Here is a 5,455-nt window from a genome sequence, read left to right as displayed (position 1 = left end):
GTAGTGGTCAGAAAGTCCACTCCCCCAACCTCTATACACTCTTGCATCCTTTACACATCTTCGCATCCTTTCATCCACACACACATAATCAATCATTGCCTTCCTTTCATTCAGTTCACCACCCACCCTTCTCATCACTCGCCATGTATACCTGTGGATCATTTTATGCCTGAAGAGGGTATTGGCTATCACCAACCCCCTCCCAGCACAAATGTCCACTAACGCACTCCCATTCTCATCTATCTCGGCAGGCACACCCCACTCACCAGCTATTCCATCCACCTTCACATTACCAACTTTACCATTCATATCACCAATCAAAAACACTCTCTCATTCCTTCCAAACTTTTCCATGCACACTTCCACATTTGTCCAGAACTCTTCTCTCACTCTTCTAGCACGATCTTGCGTTGGCGCATACACACACACAATCGCCCACATTTGTATTCCAACTTTCAACTTTACCCACACAATCCTTGACCCAACTGATCCATACTGTCTTATGCTCTTCTTCCATCTTTTGCTCACAACTATACACACTCCTTCCTTTGCCCTCTTATTCTCATCTACTCCTGCACATATACCCCATCCATACTCCCATTCTCTCACATTTTCTCCTCTCCATTTTGTTTCAGTTATTCCACATACATCCACTTTCGCACCCTCAAGCACCTGGACAATCTCCCTCTCTTTCACCTCATCATTCGCTCCTCTTTCATTCCATGTACTCGTTACCAAGTCCTTTGTCCGGTCCTGGGTCGTCATCGTTTGGTCAGTCCTTGTCCGAGGCTTCTTGTTTGTTTTTTTAGTTAGTTTTTTTCCGGGGAGGGGCACTAACCCTCCGCCAACCCTTTTAGTCGCCTTTTACGACAAGCAGGGATACTGGGGGAGTATTCTTGAAAACCCCCCTACCCCCAGGGGTACATATTGATACAGCAAGTAAATACAACCCCATAACATGTTGGTACAACTCAAGTAAATACAACATCAGATCTGGGTAATACCTTACAGCTTAACCCCATAACATATTGGTACAACTGGAATATGGTTCACTTAATTATTAATAACAGAATAACTATGATACACATACTTCATTGGCCTAGTTGCATTCTCGTCCAGCGTAGCCGTGAGTGGTAGCTCTACCTTGCCTCACCCGGTCAGACTTATCTACATACTGTCAGTTCCTCTGATGTCTAAAGCCTATACACCAAAATCAGTTCAATGATCCAGTGCATGAACACAATAATCCAAGGCAGGAAACTGGCGTTTGCGAAGGCTGCAGCATAAACTCACGCCATCTACAGTACATGTTAGCAGAACAGTAGTGTTAGCTACTAGAAGCGCATAGTGAGTACATGAACATCAGATGCACAACTCTACCCAACAAATATCAGATGAATAAAACACTCACTGACGACGGAGTGAAATTAAATCTCAGTAAATGCAAATTAGACCTTAAAGAAGTCACCTTCCTAGGTCATCAGATTTCTGCCGAAGGAAGCAAACCTGATCCGAAGAATGTTGAATCAGTTGCAAAGATGAAACCTCTTACCACCGTAAAGGAAGTAAGGCAGTTTCTAGGAATGTGCGGGTTTTACCAAAAACATGTTCCATTATTTGCAAAAATTGCTACACCCCTCACCAACTTAACCGAATCTCGAGTAACATTTATCTGGACGGACGAATGCCAGAAATCCTTTTGATAACCTCAAGTCTTGCCTCATGAACACCCCTGTCTTAGTTAGAGCTCAGGTAGAACAACCATTCATTCTCACTACAGACCCTAGTGACACTCATGTTGGTGGAGTCCTGAGCCAGATTCAGTCAGATGGTATCAACAAGCCGATCGGGTATTTCTCTAAAAAGTTAAACCCCTGTGAGACTTGATATTCAGCGATGGATAAAGAGGCCCTAGCTGTAGTCTTTGCGTGCTGCAACTTCCATCAGACTGTGGGGTACCCGTTTTACCGTAGTTACTGATCACCAACCTCTCACTAGTATATTCAAGAGGCAGACTAAATCGCCTCAAATGAATCATTGGATCCTAGAAATGCAAGAATATAACTATGACATCCAGTATCTCGAGGGTAAAAACTATTTTGTAGCAGATCAGTTGTCACACCCAGTTCGAGTAATAGTCCGTCCACCTGAAGCCACCTGGCTCGGGTTAGATCGCGAACAAATGAAGGCCCATCAAAGAGAAGAACCTGTGTGGGGAGAATAAGCACAATATCTCGAAGGTGGTAGAGTTCCCACCAAAAGACTACCAAAAACCACCTTAGATCAGTTTGCCTTAACAGACGAAGTGTTGTATTTTGTGTGGAAGAAGGCAGACGGTAGTCTTCATTATATCCTCATAGTCCCTCATGCCTTAGTTGTACAGGCCCTTCAACATGCATGAGTTATCTGGTCATCTGGGACAAAAGAAAACTATCAAAAAGGCTGAAGAACTATATTACTGGCAAAATCTTAAGGTTGATGTGTGTGAATATGTAAAAAAATGTGTAACTTACCAGAGATTCAAACAGGACACCAGACTGCAGCAACAGTGGAAGGAATTGCCTCCAGTGAATAAGCCGCTAGAGAGGATTGGAATAGATCTTACTGATATGGTTGCTGGAGTCCTGGGTTATCATTATGTTCTTACAGTAATGAACCATTATAGACGATTCGCTAGGTTCTTCTCCCTCAAAACAAAACAATCCACACACATCACAGTCAAACTCAGGCAGTATGTGGCAGACTATGGCACACCTTGCAGTATTGTCCTGGACAACGGAGGTGAGTTCACCAGCAGAGACTTTCAACGATTCTGCCAGCGACACCAAATCACCCTCTACTACACAACCCCCTATCATCCCCAAGGGAATGGCATCACCAAGTGGATGCATCGGACCCTGAAGTCAGTCCTCTTCGCCCTATGTCAGGGCCACCCTCTTCAATGGCCCCTGCTGCTCCAGCCATGTCAGATCGTCATGAATCAGGCAGTTCATACATCCATGGGACAGCAACCCTACTTCACCTTCTCTCGCCATCTGCCTAGGCTGGTCGGTGCACCCTTACCCTCTGTTGACAATGAGGAAGACGAGGGGGCTCTCCCCCATGCTGTCATTCGGGAAACGCACTGGAAGATGACACGTCGGTATAGAGACGTGGCTAATCAAAGGTGGAAGAATCAAGCGGTTGGAGCTGGAACCCTTGTGTGGATTAAGAAGGAAACCATGCACCTGGTACATGTTGAAAACTTAATGTGAAATGAGATGGTCCATATCGTGTAGTGGAAGTGTTGATGGATAGAAGTGTGTACGTGGTAGAAAATGTGTTCACGGGGAAAAGGATACAAAGAGCCGCAGGACAAGCCCTATTACAGAGGAGAAGAGTGGCTCTTAGAACCCCTGGAAGAGGCCTTTGAACCTGATCCAATGGATGAACAATTACCGTCCCGTGAGAGACGCCCTCCCCAGAGACTTATTGAAGAATGTTGAGTGTTTGAAGCTGGTTCTTGCAGCATTAATTTAAGAGATGGATAGGGAAATGTGTGCGGATAGGAGTGTCTGACTATTGACTGTGACAGTATAGAGTTCAAGAGAAGTTTCATCTATTGAGAGTTCAAAGAGTTTCAACTTGTGTCTAGAGTTCATATGAGTTTGGGTTATGGGTGCAGCCTAGTTCATTGGAAATATTAGGTTGCCTTAATTCGAGGGAAACCTAGGAACCCCCTCAAGTTACAGTCAACACAGTCTAGTGTGGAACAGTGACTTCAGGATCTGACAGGCGCTCGTCAGTTACTAGGTGGAGAGCTGGAAGCATAAGAATGAATGGATGGGAGCGTGAATGCAATTAGTTAGTAGGCTGTATGAATGGGAAGCGCCCCTGGGACGATCCTGGCAGCGAGAGTAGGGGTCAGTCCAGATGAGACGACTATGTTGCCACCCAGGCAGGAAGTTGGTTGGGGCACATATCCACTGAATTTTGAGAGTTTATCGTGACAGAGAAGTGACCCCCTGGGGTACACGATTTTACTTGTGTAGGTGCCACTTACTGGAGGAAGAGTCAGGGAAATCTTTATCTCATTCTAGAGTTCCAAAAGGTAAAAGAGATCAGTTCATAGAGAAGTTCACAGACAAAATTTGGAAAGTCTGTCCCGTCCGCACACACGTCCCTTGGAAATGTAGATGAATGAATTGAATGTTGACTTCCAATGTTAAGTTCATTTATTTATTTATTTTTTTCAAGAGGAAGGACCAGTGTAGTGCCAGAATTTTAAGTACAGTATGAGTTAGTATAATATTGTAAATGTAATCTTAAGCTTAGGTATTGTTCTAATACCGTTTGTATAGTTCATGTTCAGCCGTTAAGTCCTATATTTAAGCTTAGTCTCAGTTGATGTTCATAATGTGAGCATGATTCTGATATTGGTAGTACTAGGTCGAGTATTGGTGCGAATGTGATTAACTTTATACATATGAACCAGCCGTTTTCAACAAAGGTGTATAACCGCAAAAGCTTTAGTAGGGGATTAACAATTGCGAATGTCTTCCTTCATACTCTGACCCTAAGTCTACTAATACCAAGTCGGATTACTTCCATCTAAAACGGGTCCAAGCTGGCGCAGGGGGCGGAGCATCGGAGTGACGTCAGCTTACACGAAACCCAAGTCCAGTTGACGCCTGTCCGTGGTGGTGGGTGAATGTATGCTGCACTCTTCAGATCATGACACATTTTTCAGTCCGAAGTTAGGGAAGGGACTGAAATGTGTGAAGGAAGGCGTAGGGGTGTGAGGGAACCTTCTGCAATGTTATATGGATAAACGAATCCACACTTCTTCCCCCGCTTTGTTTTCTCTTATTATAAATGTTTAATTTGAGTCTGCCCTTTTATACATTTTCTGTTACTTTATCCGACTGACTCACACACAAGCCACGCCTCCCTGCGCACTGAGGGAAAGTGAACCGACTTGGTATTAATAGACTTAGCTCTGATCCAGAGATTTACATGTTGATGGTAATAGTGTTCCCCTTTTCAACTATGTAGTAGTGGATTGGGAGTTGTCTGAGATATGATTGTTGATAATAGTCACTTGTGAAGCGCGAAATTTATTTTATTGGCGTCATGTTGCCAACGGCCATACCACGTTGAGTACACCGCTTCCCGTCCGATCAGCGAAGTTAAGCAACTTTGGGTCTGGTTAGTACTTGGATGGGTGACCGCCTGGGAACACCAGATGCTGTTGGCATCCCTACGTGTCAAGTGGGGTTGGTGGAGGATTAGTGCCCCTTCCTGTAAAACAATTAACTCTAAGCCATTGGCCACCCCGTCTGGGATACATGGCGTCTGGCAATGAATGAATAAAAAATGAATGTGTTGTCAGTCATGTATGCACATAGACCGGCATGGAAATAAATTGGTCAGATTCCACAAAAATTTTAAACATCGTAAGTCATTTCTCTATGTA

At 44.2% G+C, this 5,455-nt stretch overlaps 1 non-coding gene across 1 annotated transcript; it reads left to right on the top strand.

Moving 5' to 3' along the window:
* Nucleotides 1–5,117: 5,117 nt before the first annotated feature.
* LOC145407591 (5S ribosomal RNA) lies at nucleotides 5,118–5,236 on the top strand. The gene has a single exon (XR_013898742.1). It is a non-coding gene; the product is annotated as a 5S ribosomal RNA (ribosomal RNA).
* The last annotated feature ends 219 nt before the right edge of the window (nucleotides 5,237–5,455 follow it).

This window comes from Coenobita brevimanus, chromosome 73, assembly GCF_032717465.1.
Source record: "Coenobita brevimanus isolate Jiangsu-jjx chromosome 73, ASM3271746v2, whole genome shotgun sequence".
Lineage (NCBI taxonomy): Eukaryota > Metazoa > Arthropoda > Malacostraca > Decapoda > Coenobitidae > Coenobita > Coenobita brevimanus.
The sequence above is the reverse complement of the archived record's forward strand: the minus strand, read 5'-3'. Positions and strand labels throughout refer to the sequence as shown.